This window comes from Syngnathus scovelli, unplaced genomic scaffold (assembly GCF_024217435.2).
Source record: "Syngnathus scovelli strain Florida unplaced genomic scaffold, RoL_Ssco_1.2 HiC_scaffold_131, whole genome shotgun sequence".
NCBI classification, from domain to species: domain Eukaryota; kingdom Metazoa; phylum Chordata; class Actinopteri; order Syngnathiformes; family Syngnathidae; genus Syngnathus; species Syngnathus scovelli.
Window position 1 is genome coordinate 45,001 of NW_026061223.1, and position 13,063 is coordinate 58,063.

Consider the following 13,063-nt stretch of genomic DNA (forward strand, 5'->3'; position numbering starts at 1 on the left):
CCTCCCCCAAGTGGAACGTAGCCTCCACTAAGTGGAACTCAGTCTCCGGAGGATGACAGCGGGCGTGCGTAAGAGGCGCGTCCGGGGATGAGGCAGCATCCTCGGACACCGGCCGGGAGCGCGCGGGCGCTGTGGAAGTAAGTACATCCGCTCCTGGTACCTAAAAATTCCTCCAGCGGCGGGCCCCGGGCCTAAACTTTCTCCGGGCCGCGCAACACGCACTTTCCGCCGGACACCGACGGAGGCAACGTCCCCCTCCTGCGGTGACAAAAAAAATCCACCCCTGGTACCTAAAAATTTCTCCAGCGGCGGGCCCCTGGCCTAAACTTTCTCCGGCCCGCGCAACACGCACTTTCCGTCGGACACGGACGGAGGCAACGTCCCCCTCCTGCGGTGACAAAAAAAATCCACCCCTGGTACCTAAAAATTTCTCCAGCGGCGGGCCCCTGGCCTAAATTTTCTCCGGCCCGCGCAACACGCACTTTGCGCCGGACGCCGGTCCCAAACCACCACCGCCGACCGCCACAAGGCGACAGCCACCATCCCCAAGCGCCATCCCCGACCGCCACAAGGCGACCGCCACAAGGCGACCGCCACAAGGCGACAGCCACCATCCCCAAGCGCCATCCCCGACCGCCACAAGGCGACCGCCACCAGCCGACCGCCACAAGGCGACAGCCACCATCCCCAAGCGCCATCCCCAAGCGCCACCCCCGACCGCCACCAGCCGACCGCCACCAGCCGACCGCCACCAGCCGACCGCCACCAGCCGACAGCCACCATCCCCAAGCGCCACCCCCGACCGCCGCCCCCCGACCGCCACAAGGCGACCGCCACCAGCCGACCGCCACAAGGCGACAGCCACCATCCCCAAGCGCCACCCCCGACCGCCACCCCCCGACCGCCACCAGCCGACCGCCACCAGCCGACCGCCACCAGCCGACCGCCACAAGGCGACAGCCACCATCCCCAAGCGCCATCCCCGACCGCCACCCCCCGACCGCCACAAGGCGACAGCCACCATCCCCAAGCGCCATCCCCGACCGCCACCCCCCGACCGCCACCAGCCGACCGCCACCAGCCGACCGCCACAAGGCGACAGCCACCATCCCCAAGCGCCATCCCCGACCGCCACAAGGCGACCGCCACAAGGCGACCGCCACCAGCCGACCGCCACAAGGCGACAGCCACCATCCCCAAGCGCCATCCCCGACCGCCACAAGGCGACCGCCACAAGGCGACCGCCACCAGCCGACCGCCACAAGGCGACAGCCACCATCCCCAAGCGCCATCCCCGACCGCCACCCCCCGACCGCCACCAGCCGACCGCCACCAGCCGACAGCCACCATCCCCAAGCGCCATCCCCAAGCGCCACCCCCGACCGCCACCAGCCGACCGCCACCAGCCGACCGCCACCAGCCGACCGCCACCAGCCGACAGCCACCATCCCCAAGCGCCATCCCCAAGCGCCACCCCCGACCGCCACCAGCCGACAGCCACCAGCCGACCGCCACCAGCCGACCGCCACCGGCCGTTCGCGGTGTGCGCCGCCGTTCCCCAAGCACCCTCCGGGACGAAGCCGGAGCCAGAGAATAGCAGCGGTGGTGCGTAAAAGCTGCGGCCGGGCCTCGCGGAAGGTCCCCGGGCGGCGAGCTGCGGAGCCCCGGCCTCCAGCTTCCACCAGGTAATAGGACCGGGCGCGCGTAAAAGCTGCGGCCGGGCCTCGCGGAAGGTCCTCGGGCATCCAGCGAGATCACACGGCCCCCACCGGAGGCGGCTAGCGCCTCCGTAGAGTAGTACCGGCCCGTGGAAGCGGCCGCCCGTCAGCCTGCGTTGCCGCTGGTCGAAAAATGCACTAAGTGCCAAACCCCATTCATTTACAACGGCGTGTCCGCCAGAGGGCGCACTTCCCCCGGCGGACCAGCCGGCGGGGCTCGTTAGAGAGTGTATCCGCCTGGCAGTGCCTCCTGGACGGCCTGTATTCCGGACCGCGACCGCTAACTTACGGGAGCCTAAACGGCCCGCGGACCAGCCGGCGGGTCCTCCGTGAAAGCCTATCCGCCTGGCGGTGCCTCCTGGCCGGCCTGGATTCCGGACCGCGACCGCTCACTCGCGGGACCCTAAACGGCCCGCGGACCAGCCGGCGGGTCCTCCGTGAAAGCCTATCCGCCTGGCGGTGCCTCCTGGCCGGCCTGGATTCCGGACCGCCACCGCTCACTCGCGGGACCCTAAACGGCCCGCGGACCAGCCGGCGGCTCCTCCGTGAAAGCCTATCCGCCTGGCGGTGCCTCCTGGCCGGCCTGGATTCCGGACCGCCACCGCTCACTCGCGGGACCCTAATCGGCCCGCGGACCAGCCGGCGGATCCTCCGTGAAAGCCTATCCGCCTTCGCCGGTTCCCCGGCCGGCCACGGGTGGCGAGAATCCGGCCTCCTCGCCCGGAGCGCGCTTCGACTTGGGCGAAAAATGCACCAAGTGCCAAACCCCATTCATTTACAACGGCGTGTCCGCCAGAGGGCGCACTTCCTCCGGCCGGCGGGGCTCGTTAGAGAGCGCGTCCGCCTTGGCCGGTTCCCCGGCCGGCCACGGGTGGCGAGAATCCGGCCTCCTCGCCCGGAGCGCGCTTCGACTTGGGCGAAAAATGCACTAAGTGCCAAACCCCATTCATTTACAACGGCGTGTCCGCCAGAGGGCGCACTTCCTCCGGCCGGCGGGGCTCGTTAGAGAGCGCGTCCGCTTTCGCCGGTTCCCCGGTCGGCCGCGAACGGCGAAAAGCCGGCCTCTTCCCCCGGAGCCCGGTGGGCGAATTTTTTTTTTTTTTTTTTTTTCAAAGTGCCAACGGCTCTCGCGCCGCGCTGCGTCCGCCTTCGCCGGTTCCCCGGTCGGCCCGAACGAGCGAAAATTCGGCCTCTTGCCCCGGAGCCCGGTCGGCGAATTATTTATTTATTTATTTATTTATTTTTCCAAAGTGCCAACGGCTCTCGCGCCGCGATGCGTCCGCCTTCGCCGGTTCCCCGGTCGGCCACGAACGGCCAAAAATCGGCCTCTCCCCCCGGAGCCCGGTCGGCGAATTATTATTTATTTATTTATTTATTTATTTATTTTTCCAAAGTGCCAACGGCTCTCGCGCCGCGATGCGTCCGCCTTCGCCGGTTCCCCGGTCGGCCACGAAGTATTGCGCATGATTATACGCGATGTTAATATTTATTTAATTATTAAATAAATACATACATGTGTTTATTAATGATATACGCGATGTTAATATTTATTTAATTATTACCTATATTATGAATAAACTAACGGTGATTTTACACGATTTGACTACATACGTGACCGTGATATAGTGCCGAGGGCTCCCGCGCCGTCACGCGTCCGCCTTGGCACGGGTCGCCCGCGGCAGCGAGCGTTCGGCTCGCGGGGGTCCGCGGGGTGTTATTAGGGAGTGCGGCAGCCGTGCCGAGGCTCCGGCCGGCCGCCGGAAGTCCCGCGGGGGAGCGTCGGAGCTCCGCGAGGCCGGCCGGGGAGCCTCTTAGTCATCGCCCGCGCTCGCGGTGGTCCCGGTCGCTTAAAGTGCCACGGGAGGCGTAGCGATGCGAGTGAGTGTGCGCAAAGTGCGAGAGGCGGTGCATTTACGCGCCGTGTCCGCGAGAGGGAGGCAATTCCCCGTTGCGACCTCCGGGAGATCAGCGGGCCGCCGAAAAGGCTCGGCCGGGGTGCCTGGAGCCTCCTCGGGCGTCGAGTTAGGAGGGGGGCGCGCGGAGAACCGGCTGGATGTCCCCTGGAAGCTCAGCGGGCCGTGGGAAAGGCTTGGCCGGGGTGCCGGAAGCCTCGGCCGGCTTAAAAGTGAGGAGGAAAGCGCGCGGAGAACCGGCCGGAGGTCCCCTGGAAGCTCAGCGGGCCGTGGAGAAAGCTTAGCCGGGGTGCCTGGAGCCTCGGCCGGCTTAAAATGTGAGGAGGAAAGCGCGCGGAGAACCGGCCGGAGGTCCCCTGGAAGCTCAGCGGGACGTGGGAAACGCTTGGCCGGGGTGCCGGAAGCCTCGGCCGGCTTAAAAGTGAGGAGGAAAGCGCGCGGAGAACCGGCCGGAGGTCCCCTGGAAGCTCAGCGGGCCGTGGGAAACGCTTGGCCGGGGTGCCGGGAGCCTCGGCCGGCTTAAAACGTGAGGAGGAAAGCACCGGGAGAACCGGCTGGAGGTCTTCTGGAAGCTCAGCGGGCCGCCGAAAACGCGTAGCCGAGGTGCCGGGAGCCTCCTCGGGCGTCAAAAGTGAGGAGCGACGCACCCCCGAGAACCGCCCGGGTCCTCCAGCCACCGTTGAAAAAGACGTCGAGTCAGGCTACCTTAAGAGAGTCACAGTTACTCCCGCCGTTTACCCGCGCGGAGCGTCATCGCCTCCGCGAACCGTCAAAAATAAATAAATTCATAAATAAATAAATGTCAAGTGAGCCTACCTTAAGAGAGTCACAGTTACTCCCGCCGTTTACCCGCGCGGAGCGTCATCGCCTCCGCGAACCGTCAAAAATAAATAAATACATAAATAAATAGATGTCAAGTGAGCCTACCTTAAGAGAGTCACAGTTACTCCCGCCGTTTACCCGCGCGGAGCGTCATCGCCTCCGCGAACCGTCAAAAATAAATAAATACATAAATAAATAGATGTCAAGTGAGCCTACCTTAAGAGAGTCACAGTTACTCCCGCCGTTTACCCGCGCGGAGCGTCATCGCCTCCGCGAACCGTCAAAAATAAATAAATACATAAATAAATAGATGTCAAGTGAGCCTACCTTAAGAGAGTCACAGTTACTCCCGCCGTTTACCCGCGCGGAGCGTCATCGCCTCCGCGAACCGTCAAAAATAAATAAATACATAAATAAATAGATGTCAAGTGAGCCTACCTTAAGAGAGTCACAGTTACTCCCGCCGTTTACCCGCGCGGAGCGTCATCGCCTCCGCGAACCGTCAAAAATAAATAAATACATAAATAAATAGATGTCAAGTGAGCCTACCTTAAGAGAGTCACAGTTACTCCCGCCGTTTACCCGCGCGGAGCGTCATCGCCTCCGCGAACCGTCAAAAATAAATAAATACATAAATAAATAGATGTCAAGTGAGCCTACCTTAAGAGAGTCACAGTTACTCCCGCCGTTTACCCGCGCGGAGCGTCATCGCCTCCGCGAACCGTCAAAAATAAATAAATACATAAATAAATAGATGTCAAGTGAGCCTACCTTAAGAGAGTCACAGTTACTCCCGCCGTTTACCCGCGCGGAGCGTCATCGCCTCCGCGAACCGTCAAAAATAAATAAATACATGAATAAATAGTCAAGTGAGCCTACCTTAAGAGAGTCGTAGTTACTCCCGCCGTTCGGCCGCTTAAAGTGCCACGGGAGGCGTAGCAATGCGAGTGAGTGTGCGCCAAGTGCGAGAGGCGGTGTATTTACTCGCCGTGTCCGCGAGAGGGAGGTAACTCCCCGTTGCGACCTCCGGGAGAGCAACGGGCCGCCGAAAACGCTCAGCCGAGGTGCTGGAAGCCTCGGCCGGCTCTCAAAGCGAGGCGCGAGGCACCGGGAGAACCGGCTGGAGGTACCCTGGAAGCTCAGCGGGCCGTGGGAAACGCTCAGCCGAGGTGCTGGAAGCCTCGGCCGGCTCACAAAGCGAGGCGCGAGGCACCGGGAGAACCGGCTGGAGGTCCCCTGGAAGCTCAGCGGGCCGTGGGAAACGCTCAGCCGAGGTGCTGGAAGCCTCGGCCGGCTCACAAAGCGAGGCGCGAGGCACCGGGAGAACCGGCCGGAGGTCCCCTGGAAGCTCAGCGGGCCGTGGAGAAAGCTTAGCCGGGGTGCCGGAAGCCTCGGCCGGCTTAAAATGTGAGGAGGAAACCGGCTGGACGTCTTCTGGAAGATCAGCGGGCCGTGGAAAATGCTAAGCCGAGGTGCTGGTTGTCGAATAAGGCTCCGCCATCTCGTAGAAGGTGCTAATAAAGTTCATATCCGCTCGGCTGGAGGTAATTGGCCCGCGGACCGGCCGGCGGGACCTCCGTGACAGCCTACCCGCCTGGCGGTGCCTCCTGGCCGGCGTGCATTCCGGGCCGCGACCGCTAACTTACGGGACCATAAATGGCCCGCGGACCAGCTGGCGGGACCTCCGTGACCGCCTATCCGCCTGGCGGTGCCTCCTGGCCGGCCTGGATTCCGGACCGCGACCGCTCACTCGCGGGACCCTAAATGGCCCGCGGACCAGCCGGCGGGACCTCCGTGACAGCCTATCCGCCTCCCGGTGGCTGCTGGCCGGCGCGGATTCCGGGCCGCGACCGCTAACTTACGGGACCCCAATTGGCCCGCGGACCAGCCGGCGGGACCCCCGTGACCGCCTATCCGCCTTGGCCGGTTCCCCGGCCGGCCACGGATGGCGAGAATCCGGCCTCCTCGCCCGGAGCGCTCGTCGGCTTCGGCGAAAAATGCACTAAGTGCCAAACCCCATTCATTTACAATGGCGTGTCCGCCAGAGGGCGCAGTTCCCCCCGCGGACCGGCCGGCGGGACCTCCGTGACAGCCTATCCGCCTGGCGGTGGCTGCGGGCCGGCGCGGATTCCGGGCCGCGACCGCTAACTTACGGGACCCCGATTGGCCCGCGGACCAGCCGGCGGGACCTCCGTGACCGCCTATCCGCCTGCGCTGGTTCCCCGGCCGGCGCGAATTCCGGGCCGCGACCGCTAACTTACGGGACCCCGATTGGCCCGCGGACCAGCCGGCGGGACCTCCGTGACCGCCTATCCGCCTGCGCTGGTTCCCCGGCCGGCGCGAATTCCGGGCCGCGACCGCTAACTTACGGGACCCCGATTGGCCCGCGGACCAGCCGGCGGGACCTCCGTGACCGCCTATCCGCCTGCGCTGGTTCCCCGGCCGGCGCGAATTCCGGGCCGCGACCGCTAACTTACGGGACCCCGATTGGCCCGCGGACCAGCCGGCGGGACCTCCGTGACCGCCTATCCGCCTGCGCTGGTTCCCCGGCCGGCGCGAATTCCGGGCCGCGACCGCTAACTTACGGGACCCCGATTGGCCCGCGGACCAGCCGGCGGGACCTCCGTGACCGCCTATCCGCCTGCGCTGGTTCCCCGGCCGGCGCGAATTCCGGGCCGCGACCGCTAACTTACGGGACCCCGATTGGCCCGCGGACCAGCCGGCGGGACCTCCGTGACCGCCTATCCGCCTGCGCTGGTTCCCCGGCCGGCGCGAATTCCGGGCCGCGACCGCTAACTTACGGGACCCCAATTGGCCCGCGGACCAGCCGGCGGGACCTCCGTGACCGCCTATCCGCCTCCGCTGGTTCCCCGCTCGGCGTGGATTCCGGACCGCGACCGCTAAATTACGGGACCCAAATTGGCCCGCGGACCAGCCGGCGGGACCTCCGTGACCGCCTATCCGCCTTCGCTGGTTCCCCGGTCGGCCACAGATGACGAATATTCGGCCTCTCGCTCTGGAAGTCCTGCCGACTTAGCCGAAAATTTTCTAAGTGCCATCGGCTCTCGCTCGGAAAAGTGTCCGCCTCGTCTGGTTCCCCAGCTCGGCCTCAGAATTCGAAAATTCGGCCTCTCTGAGGTACCAGGGGTAGGCTTTATGTACTTGGTCCCCCCAGTTAGTGTACTCATCACTTTACCCCCCTTTCGCAAAATATAGTCGGCACGTATGTGCAGAACTGTTTATTTTCATTTTAAAAATTTTCTAAGTGCCAGCGGAAGCTGTCACACGAACTGTCCGAGCTACCACGGTGCCCATCCCGGGCAGTGACGGCAAAAGGCCGATGTGTGTTTGATGGAAGTCTGAATAATTTCTAAGTGCCAACGGCTCAACCGCCGTAAAGTGTCCGCCTCGGCTGGTTCTCCCGGTCGGCCCGAACGAGCGAAAATTCGGCCTCTTCCCCTGGAGGTCCGGAACATTTTGGCGAATATTTTCAAAGTGCCAACGGCTGTTCCGCCGTAACGTGTCCGACCCGGCTGGTTCCTCCGGTCGGCCCGAACGAGCGAAAATTCGGCCTCTTCCCCTGGAGGTCCGGACGACTTTGGCGAATATTTTCTAAGTGCGAACGGCTGTTGCGCCGTAACGTGTCCGACCCGGCTGGTTCCTCCGGTCGGCCTGAACGAGCGAAAATTCGGCCTCTTCCCCTGGAGGTCCGGACGACTTTGGCGAATATTTTCAAAGTGCCAACGGCTGTTGGGCCGTAAAGTGTCCGACCCGGCTGGTTCCTCCGGTCGGCCCGAACGAGCGAAAATTCGGCCTCTTCCCCTGGAGGTCCGGAACATTTTGGCGAATATTTTCAAAGTGCCAACGGCTGTTGCGCCGTAACGTGTCCGACCCGGCCGGTTCCTCCGGTCGGCCCGAACGAGCGAAAATTCGGCCTCTTCCCCTGGAGGTCCGGAACATTTTGGCGAATATTTTCAAAGTGCCAACGGCCGTTCCGCCGTAAAGTGTCCGACCCGGCTGGTTCCTCCGGTCGGCCCGAACGAGCGAAAATTCGGCCTCTTCCCCTGGAGGTCCGGACGACTTTGGCGAATATTTTCAAAGTGCCAACGGCTGTTGGGCCGTAAAGTGTCCGACCCGGCTGGTTCCTCCGGTCGGCCCGAACGAGCGAAAATTCGGCCTCTTAACCCTGGAGGTCCGTTCAAGTTTAACGAATAATTTCTAAGTGCTAACGGCTGTTGCGCCGTAACGTGTCCGACCCGGCCGGTTCCTCCGGTCGGCCCGAACGAGCGAAAATACGGCCTCTTCCCCTGGAGGTCCGGAACATTTTGGCGAATATTTTCAAAGTGCCAACGGCTGTTGCGCCGTAACGTGTCCGACCCGGCTGGTTCCTCCGGTCGGCCCGAACGAGCGAAAATTCGGCCTCTTCCCCTGGAGGTCCGTTCAAGATTAACGAATATTTTCTAAGTGCCAACGGCTCTTGCGCCGAAAAGCGTCCGCCTCGGCTGGTTCCCGCGGTCGGACACAAAATGTGTCAATTCGGCCTCTCTGAGGTACCAGGGGTGGGCTTTATGTACTTGGTCCCCCCACTTAGTGTACTCATCACTTTACCCCCATTTCGCAAAATATAGTCGGCACGTATGTGCAGAACTGTTTATTTTCATTTTAAAAATTGTCTAAGTGCCAGCGGAAGCTGTCACGCGAACTGTCCGAGCTACCACGGTGCCCATCCCGGGCAGTGACGGCAAAAGGCCGATGTGTGTTTGATGGAAGTCTGAATAATTTCTAAGTGCCAACGGCTCAACCGCCGTAAAGTGTCCGCCTCGGCTGGTTCTCCCGGTCGGCCCGAACGAGCGAAAATTCGGCCTCTTCCCCTGGAGGTCCGGAACATTTTGGCGAATATTTCCTAAGTGCCAACGGCTGCTCCGCCGTAAAGTGTCCGCCTCGGCTGGTTCCCCCGGTCGGCCAGAACAAGTGAAAATTCGGCCTCTTCCCCTGGAGGTCCGGAACATTTTGGCGAATATTTCCTAAGTGCCAACGGCTGCTCCGCCGTAAAGTGTCCGCCTCGGCCGGTTCACCCGGTCGGCCAGAACAAGTGAAAATTTGGCCTCTTCCCCTGGAGGTCCGGAACATTTTGGCGAATATTTCCTAAGTGCCAACGGCTGCTCCGCCGTAAAGTGTCCGCCTCGGCCGGTTCACCCGGTCGGCCAGAACAAGTGAAAATTTGGCCTCTTCCCCTGGAGGTCCGGAACATTTTGGCGAATATTTCCTAAGTGCCAACGGCTGCTCCGCCGTAAAGTGTCCGACTCGGCTGGTTCCCCCGGTCGGCCAGAACAAGTGAAAAATCGGCCTCTTCCCCTGGAAGTCCGGCCGAGTTAAGGCAAATATTTCCTAAGTGCCAACGGCTGCTCAGCCTTAAAGTGTCCGACTCGGCTGGTTCCCGATGTCGGCCAGAACAAGTGAAAATCCGGCCTCTTCCCCTGGAAGTCCGGCCGAGTTAAGGCAAATATTTCCTAAGTGCCAACGGCTGCTCAGCCTTTAAGTGTCCGACTCGGCTGGTTCCCGATGTTGGCCAGAACAAGTGAAAATCCGGCCTCTTCCCCTGGAAGTCCGGCCGAGTTAAGGCAAATATTTCCTAAGTGCCAAGGGCTGCTCAGCCTTAAAGGGCCCGACTCGTCTGGTTCCCGATGTCGGCCAGAACAAGTGACAATTCGGCCTCTTCCCCTGGAGGTCTTTTCAAGTTTAACGAATATTTTCTAAGTGCCGACGGCTGCTCCGCCTTAAAGCGTCCGACTCGGCTGGTTCCCGATGTCGGCCAGAACAAGTGACAATTCGGCCTCTTCCCCTGGAGGTCCTTTCAAGTTTAACGAATATTTTCTAAGTGCCAACGGCTGCTCCGCCTTAAAGCGTCCGACTCGGCTGGTTCCCGATGTCGGCCAGAACAGGTGAAAATTCGGCCTCTTCCCCTGGAGGTCCGTTCAAGTTTGGCGAATATTTTCTAAGTGCCAACGGCTGCTCCGCCTTAAAGTGTCCGACTCGGCTGGTTCCCGATGTCGGGCAGAACAAGTGACAATTCGGCCTCTTCCCCTGGAAGTCCGGCCGAGTTTGGCGAATATTTTCTAAGTGCCAACGGCTGCTCCGCCGTAAAGAGTCCGACTCGGCTGGTTCCCGATGTCGGCCAGAACAAGTGACAATTCGGCCTCTTCCCCTGGAGGTCCTTTGAAGTTTAGCGAATATTTTCTAAGTTCCAACGGCTCTTGCGCCGAAAAGCGTCCGACTCGGCTGGTTCCCGATGTCGGCCAGAACAGGTGAAAATTCGGCCTCTTCCCCTGGAGGTCCGTTCAAGTTTGGCGAATATTTTCTAAGTGCCAACGGCTGCTCCGCCTTAAAGTGTCCGACTCGGCTGGTTCCCGATGTCGGGCAGAACAAGTGACAATTCGGCCTCTTCCCCTGGAAGTCCGGCCGAGTTTGGCGAATATTTTCTAAGTGCCAACGGCTGCTCCGCCGTAAAGAGTCCGACTCGGCTGGTTCCCGATGTCGGCCAGAAAAAGTGACAATTCGGCCTCTTCCCCTGGAGGTCCTTTGAAGTTTAGCGAATATTTTCTAAGTGCCAACGGCTCTTGCGCCGAAAAGCGTCCGCCTCGGCTGGTTCCCGCGGTCGGCCGTAATAGGCGAAAATTCGGCCTCTTCCCCTGGAGCGACCTCCAAATTTGGGCGAAATTTTTCTAAGTGCCTAAAGGTACCAGGGGTTTGGGTACCAGGGGTGCAGTACGAACTGGTCTTTTGTCAACCCATGTACTTTTTCTAGAGTACATGGGTTGGTCCCCCCACTTAGTGTACTCATCACTTTACCCCCCTTTCGCAAAATATAGTCAGAACGAGCATGGGGGACGCAATTGTTTTCCATGCAAATCAATTGGGCCTGGTCCGAGCGCTGGTAACGGCCGCCAGCAAGCGTCCCCTGCTCGGATAGCAGAACTGAAGAAGGCACGGCACTTCCAGAGAGAGAGAGAAAATTTTCTAAGTGCCACATTTCTCAAAAATTTTCAAAGTGCCACATTTCTCAAAAATTTTCAAAGTGCCACATTTCTCAAAAATTTTCAAAGTGCCACATCTCTCAAAAATGTTCAAAGTGCCACATCTCTGAAAAACTTTCTAAGTGCCACATCTCTGAAAAACTTTCTAAGTGCCACATCTCTGAAAAACTTTCTAAGTGCCACATCTCTGAAAAATTTTCTAAGTGCCACAGCACGGCTGTGAAATATTCAAAGTCCTACAGGCATTGGCAGAATCCGCGGACGGCCGTCTGCTCCCGGCGGCCGCCGCGAAGCTACTACCCCCTCCCGGGGACGGCTGTCTGCTCCCGGCAGCCGTCCTTACCCCCCTCCCCCGTTTGCACCGCCTGAAGTTAGACCCGCCTTGGTAGGGCCCCCACCGGCCCCGGCTCGCCGGCGTTGGGTGGACGGTTCCTGCCCACTTGCGGGTCCCGGTCGCTTGGCAACCGACCGGGGAGGACCAGCCGCCTCCTTAAACACAGGCTGGAAGGGAAATCCGATCAAGCTACGGAGGACCGGCCGCCTCCTTAAACACAGGCCGGAAGGGAAATCCGATCAAGCTACGGAGGACCGGTCGCCTCCCTAAACACAGGCCGGGCAAAAATCTGCGAATGGGCCCGTCAAGGGTAGTGGGTCATCCAAGGAGGGAGGTACCGGCCGCCTCCTTAAACACAGGCCGGGCAAAAATCTGCGAATGGCCCGTCAAGGGTAGAAGGTCATCCAAGGAGGGAGGTACCGGCCGCCTCCTTAAACACAGGCCGGGCAAAAATCTGCGAATGGCCCGTCAAGGGTAGAAGGTCATCCAAGGAGGGAGGTACCGGCCGCCTCCTTAAACACAGGCCGGGCAAAAATCTGCGAATGGCCCGTCAAGGGTTGTTGGTCATCCAAGGAGGGAGGTACCGGCCGCCTCCTTAAACACAGGCCGGGCAAAAATCTGCGAACGGCCCGTCAAGGGTTCTGTCTCATCCAAGAAAGGGGTACCGGCCGCCTCAGAGGCCGGAGCGAAGGGGGCGAAAGGCTGTCGATGGGGAAGGATCGGGGCCACGGCTAATCTAGCGATGCCCGCGTCGGGCGGTCACTCCGACGAATGAGCGGGGCCGAATCCGGCGCGAGGCGGCCTTCAGGCACGTGGTTCGAGACGACCTCACCCGGCTCTAGCCCGGAGCGAAAAAAACACTCTTATAACCTGACCGACATGCGCCCATGACCCGCCTTGGTAGGGCCCCCACCGGCCCCGGCTACCGCCGGCGTTGGGTGGACGGTTCCTCCCCACTTGCGGGTCGCACTCCAGCGCTAGGCCGCCGCGCGAGCGCGCGCCCCGCGCCGCCCGCGCAGGCCTAGCGCGAACCGTACGGCAGCGAAACCGAGACGCCCCGGCTCAACCTCACCCAGAGGCCATCCACGGAGGCCGAGCGCGCGATCCGACTTGCGGCACGCCACGTGGGCGTCCGCCGGCCGCGCCGGTCGACCGCGAAACCGATTTCTCAAAGACCAAGCCCGAGTCCCAACCTCCGCACATATCCGCACACGCCTTCCCGACCACCGCGAAGCGGGAGGC